At 49.2% G+C, this 13666-nt stretch overlaps 1 protein-coding gene across 3 annotated transcripts in view; it reads right to left on the bottom strand.

The window, feature by feature from the left end:
* The window catches only part of LOC149453048 (uncharacterized), a 189553-nt gene that overhangs the window by 114957 nt on the left and 60930 nt on the right, over positions 1 to 13666 (bottom strand). For all 3 annotated transcript variants that reach the window (XR_016314737.1, XM_089688737.1, XM_089688738.1), the window contains exon 2: positions 13051 to 13157. The gene's annotated coding sequence lies outside the window, so the exon portion shown is untranslated. The remainder of the gene's footprint in view (positions 1 to 13050; positions 13158 to 13666) is intronic.

Raw genomic sequence — 13666 nt, 5'->3', positions numbered from 1 at the left:
TAGTGTTGGTGTCAGTGGCCCTTGATTTCCTGCCCTGACACCTCGGAATGACCCCTATTGATTATACACCTGGAGTGCTCTCCAGGCAAGCCATTACTTTTCCACATTATCCCCAACTCAATTTTTTAATAAAAGAACATTATCAGATTTGAAATCCTTGTGATCTGGTAAAGGCCCACTTGGACACGCTCTCCCAATACCCGACTCTGTGTTGTCTACATCAGAGGAAGAGCTACATCTCCATTTAACCGCTTGCCGCCCTGCCACTGTGTTTATACGTGTGCAGGGCGGCAGTGGAGCGCAAAACCACGTTTAAAAACGGGTTCCGCGTTCCCGACACTTTCGCCGGCGGGGGCGCGCGCGCGCTCCCGCCGACCCGCGGGTGATACTATTTGATCCAGGAGGGATCAATCATTAGATTTCAGCCAGTGATTTCTGGCTGAAATCATATGATCGGTCCCTGTCCTATCCTGTCCTGTGTTGATATTTACACAGGGCAGGATATGATGTCATTCTTCTCTGCCTGGACACATTCCGTTCCAGACAGAGAAGAAGACATCCAAAAAGTGAGTACACAAGCACTACACTACAGTTAGAACACTCTAGGACACATTTAACCCCCTGATCGCCCCCCCCCCCTCCAGTTAACCCTTCACTGCCCTGTCACCAGTGTTACTGATCAGTGAAGCGATTTTTACTGATCAGTGTCGCTGGCGACTTCCGATAGAGTTAGCGCCCCTCCCAGATAGCGCCAGATTGCCCGCCAGTACACCAGTAATCCCGTTTAACCCCTTGATCGCCCCCCCCTCCAGTTAACCCCTTCACTGCCCTGTCACCCAGTGTCACTGATCAGTGAACCAATTTTTACTGATCACTGTATCAGTGTCGCTGGCGACTTCCGATAGAGTTTGCGCCCCTCCCAGATAGCGCCAGTTTGCCCGCCAGTACACCAGTAATCCCGTTTAACCCCTTGATCGCCCCCCCCCTCCAGTTAACCCCTTCACTGCCCTGTCACCCAGTGTCACTGATCAGTGAACCAATTTTTACTGATCACTGTATCAGTGTCGCTGGCGACTTCCGATAGAGTTAGCGCCCCTCCCAGATAGCGCCAGATTGCCCGTCAGTACACCAGTAATCCCGTTTAACCCCTTGATCGCCCCCCCCCCTCCAGTTAAACCCTTCACTGCCCTGTCACCCAGTGTCACTGACCAGTGAACCAATTTTTACTGATCACTGTATCAGTGTCGCTGGCGACTTCCGATAGAGTTAGCGCCCCTCCCAGATAGCGCCAGATTGCCCGCCAGTACACCAGTAATCCCGTTTAACCCCTTGATCGCCCCCCCCCTCCAGTTAAACCCTTCACTGCCTGTCACCCAGTGTCACTGATCAGTGAACCAATTTTTACTGATCACTGTATCAGTGTCGCTGGCGACTTCCGATAGAGTTAGCGCCCCTCCCAGATAGCGCCAGTTTGCCCGCCAGTACACCAGTAATCCCGTTTAACCCCTTGATCGCCCCCCCCCCTCCAGTTAACCCCTTCACTGCCCTGTCACCCAGTGTCACTGATCAGTGAACCAATTTTTACTGATCACTGTATCAGTGTCGCTGGCGACTTCCGATAGAGTTAGCGCCCCCTCCCAGATAGCGCCAGATTGCCCGCCAGTACACCAGTAATCCCGTTTAACCCCTTGATCGCCCCCCTCCAGTTAAACCCTTCAATGCCCTGTCACCCAGTGTCACTGATCAGTGAACCAATTTTTACTGATCACTGTATCAGTGTCGCTGGCGACTTCCGATAGAGTTAGCGCCCCTCCCAGATAGCGCCAGTTTGCCCGCCAGTACACCAGTAATCCCGTTTAACCCCTTGATCGCACCCTCCCCCCAGTTAACCCCTGCACTGCCCTGTCACCAGTGTCACTGATCAGTGAACCAATTTTTACTGATCACTGTATCAGTGTCGCTGGCGACTTCCGATAGAGTTAGCGCCCCTCCCAGATAGCGCCAGATTGCCCACCAGTAATCCCGTTTAACCCCTTGATCACCCCCCCCCTCTCCAGTTAACCCCTTCACTGCCCTGTCACCAGTGTCACTGATCAGTGAACCAATTTTTACTGATCACTGTATCAGTGTCGCTGGCGACTTCCGATAGAGTTAGCGCCCCTCCCAGATAGCGCCAGTTTGCCCGCCAGTACACCAGTAATCCCGTTTAACCCCTTGATCGCCCCCCCCCCAGTTAACCCCTGCACTGCCCTGTCACCAGTGTCACTGATCAGTGAACCAATTTTTACTGATCACTGTATCAGTGTCGCTGGCGACTTCCGATAGAGTTAGCGCCCCTCCCAGATAGCGCCAGCTTGCCCGCCAGTACACCAGTAATCCCGTTTAACCCCTTGATCCCCCCCCCCCAGTTAACCCCTTCACTGCCCTGTCACCAGTGTCACTGATCAGTGAACCAATTTTTACTGATCACTGTATCAGTGTCGCTGGCGACTTCCGATAGAGTTAGCGCCCCTCCCAGATAGCGCCAGTTTGCCCGCCAGTACACCAGTAATCCCGTTTAACCCCTTGATCGCACCCTCCCCCCAGTTAACCCCTGCACTGCCCTGTCACCAGTGTCACTGATCAGTGAACCAATTTTTACTGATCACTGTATCAGTGTCGCTGGCGACTTCCGATAGAGTTAGCGCCCCTCCCAGATAGCGCCAGATTGCCCACCAGTAATCCCGTTTAACCCCTTGATCACCCCCCCCCCCTCTCCAGTTAACCCCTTCACTGCCCTGTCACCAGTGTCACTGATCAGTGAACCAATTTTTACTGATCACTGTATCAGTGTCGCTGGCGACTTCCGATAGAGTTAGCGCCCCTCCCAGATAGCGCCAGTTTGCCCGCCAGTACACCAGTAATCCCGTTTAACCCCTTGATCGCCCCCCCCCCAGTTAACCCCTGCACTGCCCTGTCACCAGTGTCACTGATCAGTGAACCAATTTTTACTGATCACTGTATCAGTGTCGCTGGCGACTTCCGATAGAGTTAGCGCCCCTCCCAGATAGCGCCAGCTTGCCCGCCAGTACACCAGTAATCCCGTTTAACCCCTTGATCCCCCCCCCCCAGTTAACCCCTTCACTGCCCTGTCACCAGTGTCACTGATCAGTGAACCAATTTTTACTGATCACTGTATCAGTGTCGCTGGCGACTTCCGATAGTGTTAGCGCCCCTCCCAGATAGGGCCAGTTTGCCCGCCAGTACACCAGTAATCCCGTTTAACCCCTTGATCACCCCCCCCCCTCCAGTTAACCCCTTCACTGCCCTGTCACCAGTGTCACTGATCAGTGAACCAATTTTTACTGATCACTGTATCAGTGTCGCTGGCGACTTCCGATAGTGTTAGCGCCCCTCCCAGATAGCGCCAGTTTGCCCGCTAGTGCACCAGAAATCCCATTTAACCCCTTGATCGTCCCCCTCCCCCCCCCCAGTTAACCCCTTCACTGCCCTGTCACCAGTGTCATTGATTACAGTGAACAGATTTTTACTGATCACTGTATTAGTGTCACTGGTGACTTCCGATAGTGTTAGCGCCCCTCCTAGATAGCGCCAGTTTGCCCGCTAATGCACGGGATTTTTTTTACCAAAAACATGTAGCAGAATACATTTTGGCTTAAATTTATGACTAACTTTGAGTTTACGATATATTTTTTATAGCTGAAAGTAGAAAATATTGTTTTTTTTCAAAATTTTTGTGGTTTTTTTGTTTATAGCGCAAAAAATAAAAAGCGCACAGGTGATCAAATACCACCAAAAGAAAGCTCTGTTTGTGGGAAAAAAAGGACGTAAATTTTGTTTGGGTACAGCATTGCATGACCGCGCAATTATCATTTGAATTAGTGCAGCGCCAAACAGCAAAAAAAGGCCTGGTCATTAAGGGGGGTAAATCCTCTGGGGCTCAAGTGGTTAATAAAAAAACAAAAAAAAAACAAACAAAATCAAGCGCAAATCAACACCTCAAACAATGCCTTAAATATAGAGTAAAAATCAATAAACATATGAGATTTTCAAATTAATTAAAGTGACTAGAGATGAGCGAATCGAACATGACGAAGTGGAATTCGTTTCGAAGATTGGGAAAAATTCGATTCGCGACGAATCCGAAAATTAGCTAACTTCGGATGCACGAATCGAATTTTCCCAAAAATGGCGGCGACATGTGTGGCGACGGAGCGGGGATCTCTGGGAAGGCGCGCAGACAAGGCGCGCTGACCCATAATGCATTCATTCATGACATGTGATCGCATTAGCCAATCAGCAGCCAGCCAGCCAGCACTGTGTAATGGTGGAGCTATAAATCGCGGCCATCTTAGAATTCTCCATTAGCCTCCGGTCATTCAAGAGAGACAGACCTGTCTGTATTAAGGGACAGAGTTAGGGCCACAGAGACTTTAGGGCCACAGAATCGTTACTCGGGGACACAGAATCGTTACTCAGGGACACAGAATCGTTACTCAGGGACACAGAATCGTTACTCAGGGCCACAGCTATCAAAGAATCGAAAATTTAAAGTGACATACACCCTTTTTTGTTTTGGTGGCTGTCGTGCACAGTTGGTGCTGCAGTTTGCCGATTGTGCAAAATAAACTGACTTTCTGCTTCACAACCACTATTGTACGTTCAAAGAGTTAAATCCATTTACACGCCGGCTGGCGGTAATATTTTTTCGGTGATTAGTGCATTCCAGTGACACAAACGTACAGTTTCCAGCCAACGGCAAGCTGCAATTGACCGATTGTGTACAATAAACTGACTTTCTGCTTCACAACCACTATTGTACGTTCAAAGAGTTAGATCCATTTACACGCCGGGTGGCGGTAATATTTTTTGGGTGATTAGTGCATTCCAGTGACATAAACGTACAGTTTCCAGCCAACGGCAAGCTGCAATTGACCGATTGTGCAAAATAAACTGACTTTCTGCTTCACAACCACTATTGTACGTTCAAAGAGTTAAATCCGGTTTTATTTTTGGGGTGCTTATTGAATTAAAGAGTATGTTAGACAACACGCAGAGGAGTGGCAGAGGAGGCAATGTTTCAGGAGCGAGCAGACGTGGCAGCAGAGGAAGGGGTCGAGGCAGCACTAGTCGCAGCCAGAGGCCAGTGCTCCCGGTGTCATCCAGCGGTCGTGTCTCCACCGACAACCCTGCCGTCATCGATTGGTTGACTCGGTCGTCTTCCTCTTCCCAGGTCACCTCTGACACCTACAGCCAACGGTCGGTGGGTACGTCAGACACAACCGTTAGTTGGCATGGCCCGGGAGCAAGCCCACTGAAATCACGTGTCCTCTACCTGCCCCTGTCCTTTGGTGTTCCCTCACCAAGCGAAGTATCGCATGCTGTGGGCTCAGCCCCACTGTACAGTGAGGAAGAGCTAACAGAGGGCGATCAGGAACGGGGGGAGACATCCGCCTCTTCAGCAGCCAGGCGAAGAAGTACTGGCGAGGAGAGTGGCTCGGTAGCCGGTCTAGAGACAGGTCTGTCTCCTGACCCACACGCAGCCGAGGGGGCTAGTAGTGACGCGGAGACCCTAATTGATGATGATGAGGCTGATCGCACTTGGCAGCCTCGTCGTCATCAGGCTATTGCTTCCGCATCATCAGGAGAAGAGGGTGCCAGCTTGCCAGCGAGCAAAACAGTCGGTGGGTTGCCCAGGAGGCAGCAGGGTCGCAGCAGTGTCAGTGGAGGCAAACGGCCACGGAGTAGAGCACCAGCTCCACTGCAGCCTACCACCACGGCCAGTAGTGGTGCCGGTGTGCACGGAGGAAGTAGCAGTCAGCCAGTGAGGAGTAGCGGGGGCAAAGTTTCCTACTCGGCGGTGTGGCAATTTTTCGTCAAGCCGCCCGAGGAAGTAAACGTAGCCGTATGTCGACTATGTGGCCAGAAAGTCAAGCGTGGCCAGGGGGCCCATGTTGGGACTACAGCGTTGCGTCAGCATATGCAGCGTCGCCATTCGGTGGCCTGGGAAAACCGTGATAAAGATACGGCGGTTCTGCCTGCCCCAGCCCCCGCTCCATCACCCGCTCCGTTACTTGCTCCGTCACCCGACGTCAATCGCCCTCTATCAGCCAGTCAAGGCTCCAACACCTCTGCTGAGGGGAGTTGTCGCTCGTTGGCATCTTCCGCTCGTTCAAATGCTCCTTCTCCTGCTACTCCTCTTCACGGATTCCGTCAGCAGTCTTTCTTGGAATCCGTTTCCAAGAGACAACAGTTTGCGAGCACGCACCCGACGGTGCAGAAGCTGAACGTCCTCCTGTCCAAGTCGCTGGTGCTGCAGTCCCTCCCTTTCCAAGTGGTGGACTCAGCACCTTTCCGAGAAATGATGGCTTGTGCCGAGCCGCGGTGGAGAGTGCCAAGCCGGCATTTCTTCGCCAAAAAGGCAGTGCCAGCCCTGCATTCACATGTAGAAGAGATGGTGGGCCAGTCTTTGAGCATGTCGGTCTCTGCCAAAGTGCACGGCAGCGCCGACGTGTGGAGCTGTAACTACGGTCAGGGACAGTACATGTCATTTACGGCCCACTGGGTGAACGTGGTGCCGTCACAGCCGCACCAGCAACTTGGAAGGGTCACGCCGCTTTTGCCTCCACGTTTGCACGTCCTTGGTCCAGCAAAGATGTCCGCCTCTACCACCTCTTCTTCCGCCGTGTGCTCAGCCGCCACCCCCGTGCCAAGTCCCATTACCCGACCGGCATATCACATGTGCAGGGCGCAACGGTGTCACGCTGTGCTGCACCTGGTATGCCTTGGCGAACGTAGTCACACAGGGGAGGAACTTCTGAGTGTAATGAACAGAGAAATCGACAGATGGCTGTCTCCGCGCAAACTGAAAATCGGAACCATGTTGACCGACAACGGAAAGAACATGGTGTCTGCTCTGCGTCAAGGAAGGTTGTGCCATGCGCCATGCATGGCTCACGTGTTCAATCTGGTTGTCAAGCGGTTCCTAAAATCCACCATCCCACTGCAAGACATCCTTAAAATGTCACGTAAACTTTGCATGCATTTCAGCCATTCCTACACCGCAAAGCACACCCTCCTTGAACTGCAGCGGCAGAACGGAATTGCACAGCATCGCCTGATCTGCGACGTTGCAACAAGGTGGAATTCAACCCTACATATGTTAAACCGCCTTTACGAACAGCGAAAGGCCATCACCGATTTCCTGATGTTACAAGCGGATAAAGGTACTCCCCTGTGTAACTTAGATGTCAGCCATTGGCAGCTCATGCGTGACACCTGCCGCTTGCTCAGGCCCTTTGAGGAGGCCACGCTATTCGTGAGTCGGCAGGACTATGGGATGAACGACGTCATTCCTCTGTTGCACGTCCTGGAACAAATGCTGTTAACAATGGCTGGTCAGGGTGCGGTAGACGTGGCGCACAGATCTCAACGCCACATGACCCCTGTGGGGGCAGGACAGGAAGAAGAGGAGGAGGTAGAGGAGGACATTGGTGCTCAGGAATTATTGAGTGAAATGGGTGGTTTTTCCACTCAGCGGACAGGAGTGGAGGAGCAGGAGCATCTGGTAGAGGAGGAGGAGGAGACAGAGGACCCAGACGCACCGTGGCAGTATGCTGTGGAGATGGAGGCAGGGAGTCCCTCGCATTCCTTAGCACAAATGGCCCATAGCATGCTCGGTTGCTTGCGTAGCGACAGCCGAATAATAACCATCAGACAGAGGGATTACTTTTGGCTGTCCACCTTGTTGCACCCTCGCTACCGTACAAAAATGGTGGCCTTTTTCACACCTGCTGAGAGGGAGGCCAAAATAAAGTACTATAAAAACCACCTATGTAGTCAGTTGGTCTCTGCCTTTCTGCGCCAACGTCCATCCTCAGACACTGTGGGCCCTGTGCGCTCGCGTTCCGCTGCCATGGCAGCAGGGGAGGGGTGGGGTGGTAGGAGCAGTGGCAGCTCCACCAGCAGCGGCTGCCTCAGTCTGCAGTCGATGATGAGTAGCTTTCTTCACCAGCGCAGTGAGGAAACTACTAACCAGCCGCAGCAGCAGCAGCATCAGGTGGACCTGGAGCAGGACCTCAAACAACAGGCTTGGGCCTACTTGGACAGCACCCTGCCAACCGAGGTAGACAATCCCCTTGACTACTGGGCAACGAAACTTGACCTTTGGCCCCAACTAGCTGAATTTGCCCTTGAAAGGCTGTCATGCCCGGCCAGTAGCGTGGCATCGGAGCGCGTGTTTAGTGCGGCAGGAGGTATTGTAACTCCGCGGAGGACACGACTGTCCACCCAAAGTGTTGAGAGACTCACGTTTGTGAAAATGAATCAGGCGTGGATTAGTCTGGATTTCAAACCACCAGTTCCTGACACAACTGACTAAATCCGCCATGAATCATGCCCCAAACATGTTATTTTTAACATAGGCCTCTGTATGGCCTTCAATTTAAGCTGCTTACGCTTCGCCACTCTGCCATGGGCCCCTGTACCGCCTCCTCTTGCTGCTGCCAGGTCCAGAGTGTGTCATGGGTCCCTGTACGGCCTCCCATTGCTGCTGACTTCATCGCCAGACTCTGCCATGTGCCACTTTCAGGTCTCCTTACACTGTTGGTGGGTTCCATTTTGTGATAGGGTGCTGTATGGCCTTCCATTGCTGCTGCCTCCACCGCCACCCTGCGCCATGTGCCTCTGTCGTCTGCTCACGCTGCTGACGGCTTCCGCTTTTTAACCGAGGCCTGTGTTTGGCTTCCGAATACTGCTGCATCCACCGCCACCCTGCGCCATGTGTCTCTGTCGTCTGCTCACGCTGCTGACGGCTTCCGCTTTTTAACCTAGGCCTGTGTATGGCTTCCGAATACTGCTGCCTCCACCGCCACCCTGCGCCATGTGCCTCTGTCGTCTGCTCACGCTGCTGCCAGGTCCATACTGATTCATGGCCCCCTGTACCGGCTCCTCATGAACGTGGTTCAGCGGGTTTGCATCACTTAACGTCAAATCGTTGACAAACGCTGGGACGTTCAGTGTTGTGCGCATTAAGCCAGACACCAAAGGGCAGCACAGACCTGTTATTACTCGCTCAAGCATGGCTGAACAAAACCAGTCTCTACCACAAATTGGACCCAGACCTGCCCAGGGTCTCGTAAGTAGATTGCACGGAGGAGTAGAGTTCGTTATTGGAATTAACTGTGAGGGACTTTTAAACCTAGGCCTGTGTATGGCCTTCAATTGAAGCTGCTTCTGCTCCGCCACTCTGCCATTGGACTCTTGATAGTCGTCTCCCCACGCTGCTGCTGGGGGGACTTTTTAACATAGGCCTCTGTATGGCCTTCAATTTTAGCTGCTTACGCTCCGCCACTCTGCCATGGGCCCCTGTACCGCCTCCTCATGCTGCTGCCAGGCCCGTAATCTGCCATGGGCCCCAGTACCGACTCCTCATGCTGCTGCCAGGCCCGTAATCTGTCATGGGCCCCTGTACCGCCTCCTCATGCTGCTGCCAGGTCCAGAGTGTGTCATGGGTCCCTGTACGGCCTCCCATTGCTGCTGTCTCCATCGCCACACTCTGCCATGTGCCACTTTCAGGTCTCCTCACACTGCTGGTGGGTTCCATTTTGTCATAGGGTGCTGTATGGCCTCCCATTGCTGCTACCTCCACCGCCACACTGTGGCTCCACACTCTGGTTTTGGCCCCGTGACTGCCCAAATGAGTGAAGTGTGCGGTGATTCTAAGATCGACGGCACTCATCTGCATGTCATACTGACTGACAGTATTATTTCTCTTCCCCAGCAGACTCCAAGGGCATTTAAATTAAAGGTACAGTGTTCTGCACTAATATAAAGGCTCTCTGAAGCCTAGAAACACCCTTTTTATAAGTTAAATTCGCAGCGAATATATTCGACTCGAATCAAATTTATTCCGCGAATTTGGCGAATCAGCCGAATCGAATTTTTGAATAATTCGCTCATCTCTAAAAGTGACCTTTCAAAAAAAAATTCCTTTTTAAAAAAATATCATTCATATTACAGTGTCCAAATAAAAGAAAAAGTCCTTTCTCCCCAATCAATTGTGAAAAAACAAATATCCAAGCAAAATGATGCTTCCACCAATCACCAGTGAAAAACCAACATCAACCGCACTCACCAGATGATGGTGAGTATTGCGCCTATTATGATGTTATGGACTCCTAGACCCCCTTTATAAGCTTTCAGGGCTCCTTCCCACCATATAGGATATAAGGTATTTTCTCCCACTCGCTCCTACCTTCTCCTCTCACCAAACTCCACAGCAGTGCAAGGGAAAAAATATATAAAAGTGTAATACTGCTAGTAAAAAATGCAATATTGGTAAAAATTGCCAGACCACTCACATTTGTGAAGATGAATAAAAACATCTATTTTATTGCCTCCATTGCCCCAAATGAGTTCCACTACTTCCACATCTCATACCAGAGACCTCACAGCCTGCTTGTAGCAAGGGATGACAGGATACAGCTCCAAAGATGGTCGCTTGGAACACACCGCTTGGCGTGCGTTCCACTCACCGGAAGTGACGCAGGACGTCAGGGCAGCAGACCGGAAGTGCGTCGACACGTTTTGCCCCACCCACAGGGCGTTCTCAAGACACACACCTCCAGTCTCAGGCCGCTTAAATAGCAATAAAAGGTCCCTCCCCTTCTCTTCCACAGGTCAATAAAGACAAATATGTAAACTACTAGCTGTCATCCCTTGCTCATACCCTGTGAGATTCCTTCAAAGCAGTGTTTCTCAACTCCAGTTCTCATGGACCCCCAACAGGTCATGTTTTCAGGATTTCCATTATTTTGCACAGGTGATTTGATCAGTTTCACTGCCTTAGTAATTACCACAGCTGTTTCATCTGAGGGAAATCCTGAAAACATGACCTGTTGGGAGTCCATGAGGACTGGAGTTGAGAAACACTGCTTCAAAGAGATATCAAATTGAATAGCTCAGATCTCTATCTACTCGTTAGTTCAACCCCACAAAACTTTATTATAAACTTGAACTAACCATGCCCAAACTCATAAGGAGACCCGAGACATGCAAATGAACTTAAAAACATATCACAAAAAATGATTACATATGTAAAGAGGAAAATCAAAATTAAAAAAGAAATAAAATGTAAATATATAATATACATTATAGTATGGATGTGTAAATATACATATTGAGGAAACAAATACCACAAAAGATAAAAACATAAAAAAAAAAAAAAAATTTAAGAGAATATAAAAATAAAATTAAACATAAAACTAAAATAAAGAAAAAATAAAATAAAATAAGAAAATAAAATTAAAAATAAAATAAAAAAATAAAAATGTAAAATTAAATCAAAATCAGTATAAATAAATATTGTTCCCTCTATATATATACCCACCCAAAACAATTAAATTTCACTCAGATAAAGCTACCAGTTAGATAAATAACAATTAATGTCAATCTCTGCGTTTAACCCTTTAGGGATCAAAGTCCCCATCTGGTAGATCCATTTTGTTTAATTTTGAGAAATACTTTTAACCATATCACCCCCTCTCCATGGGGCATCCATCCTATCTATCCCACAGAATTTTAAAGATGTAGGATCCCTATTATGATAAACCCTAAAATATTTACATCTCCATTTAATATCTAAAAGGGAACAGGGAAAGGGATATAGATGCCAATTTGACCCACAAACAAGTGCAGAGGATGTACCTCTTCTCTCTGATACTCCTCAATCTGCTCCATAGTTTAAGGACCGGTTCACACTATTGCAGTGTGGGAAACCGCATGTGATTCGGACAGGAATCGCACTGTATTCCTGTTCAAATCACATGCCATTCTTTGCAGTCTTTCCCGCAGGAAAGGTGCATACCTTTTTTTTTTGCACTGAAATCAGGACTCATGGGTGTTCACAACTATGTGATCTGACTCACCCGAACCTGCAAACCTTTTTGGGGTGTCGTTCACTTAATATGTTGCTAAACCCCGGACCCTGCATTCACTATACCTGGTCTCCCACAGTACACTGAACATGGAAATGCAATAATTTTAGTAAAAATAAACTGCTAAATACGTTTACTCAACAGCATTTAGAGCGGTCTTGTGACTTCTATCAGCATCCAGCTGAGCACTGGTAATCTTGTAGTAGGAGTTTACATTCTCCTCTCACTGTCTTATGAGGCTACATGACTGATAGCCAGGGGCTACAACAATGACCTTTGACCCTCTGTCTGCACAGTGCTGATTGGCCTTGTGCCGATCACATGCACCCTCCCAAAAACAAAAACTCTCTAGCAATGCTCTGTGGAGCATGTGCAGAGCGTCTCCTAGGGCTTTGTACTATCAGAAGATGTTTTGGGGGTAGTGGGAGAAGGGGAGGATGAGAGAAGACAGGATCAAAGAGACTTTTTAAACAATGTGGAGGATTAACCCCTTAAGTTCCACAGTGAGTATAACCAGCATACTTTACTGCATATACAGACTGATTTTACTGTTGTGGGTTTAGTAACACTTTAACACAGACACCTGCAGTGGTTCGCATAAACGGAGTGTGACTCTGATGTGGTGCGGGAAATTAAAATAATTCCCTGCAAATCCCGCACCACATCAGTGTGAACCAGCACTAAAATAACTATATTATTGGTGTCATTAGGAAAAAAAAGCTCCATCACTGGTGTCACTGGAGTAAAATAGGGCCTATATCAGTGTCAAAGGTTCAAAATACGTCTCAGATTGCTGGTGCCAGAAGGATAAAACAAACCCCATCATTGGTGTCAACTGGATAAAATAATTAGAAATATAAATTTCTATCACAACCCCATTTGTGATGTCCGGCTACATAAAGAAAACTAGTGGAGCCACCACATCTATGGACTGGCAAGCTGCAATATATTACATTTCTCTTCACTTTATAGAATGTGGACTAAAACATTAGAGATGGCACACAGAAGCCCCATGCAATCACTACACAGATGTCACATATTATGGGATGACAGTTTCATCAAGCCACAGTATCATCAAGTATCATCAAGTCCAATGATAAATCTAGAAACTCACCATAACTGATGTGCTCAGCACTCCGCCAGCTTCAAGACTTGTGCTCTATACGGTGACTTGCACTTTATGAATCTGAGCGTCAGTGGGGAACCACGGCCTCTTCTCTGCTGGAAGAAAAAAAATGCACAAGGTAAGCATGCCATAGTGGGCAAATACTGTATACTGCTTATGGAAAAAGTTCCTGGGAAGCCCAGCGCTCCTCAGCTTTAACCCCTTAACGCAGGCGCCTCCTGGCTCTTTAAGAGGCTTCTAATCATGTGACCACGATGATTGGCTGTCACAGCGGTCACATGATCAGAAAGCTCCGGATCGCAAGTAGAGATTGGCAGCGCGGACAGCGACATACAGGTACATTGCTGGTCCGCAAATGGTAAACCTATCACATACAGCTTTATACAAATCTTCTGTTTTTGTCATTTGCATACCCTGTTGGCTATGCTGCACACATGAAGGAAACATACGAACACATGGAACTCTTGCTGAAGCACATCCGGTACACCAAGTACAACTGGAATATCTGTGGTAGTGGCTCTGCTGCTTGGAATGCAGCTCACGTGTACCATGTACTGTTGCTACGTAGGCGAATGGGACAGCCATGCAATATGCTATGCTTCAG

This window comes from Staurois parvus, unplaced genomic scaffold (genome assembly GCF_062004578.1).
Source record: "Staurois parvus isolate SC_StPar_1 unplaced genomic scaffold, SC_StPar_1.0 ptg000453l, whole genome shotgun sequence".
NCBI classification, from domain to species: domain Eukaryota; kingdom Metazoa; phylum Chordata; class Amphibia; order Anura; family Ranidae; genus Staurois; species Staurois parvus.
This window is presented reverse-complemented; position numbering and strand designations above follow the sequence as displayed.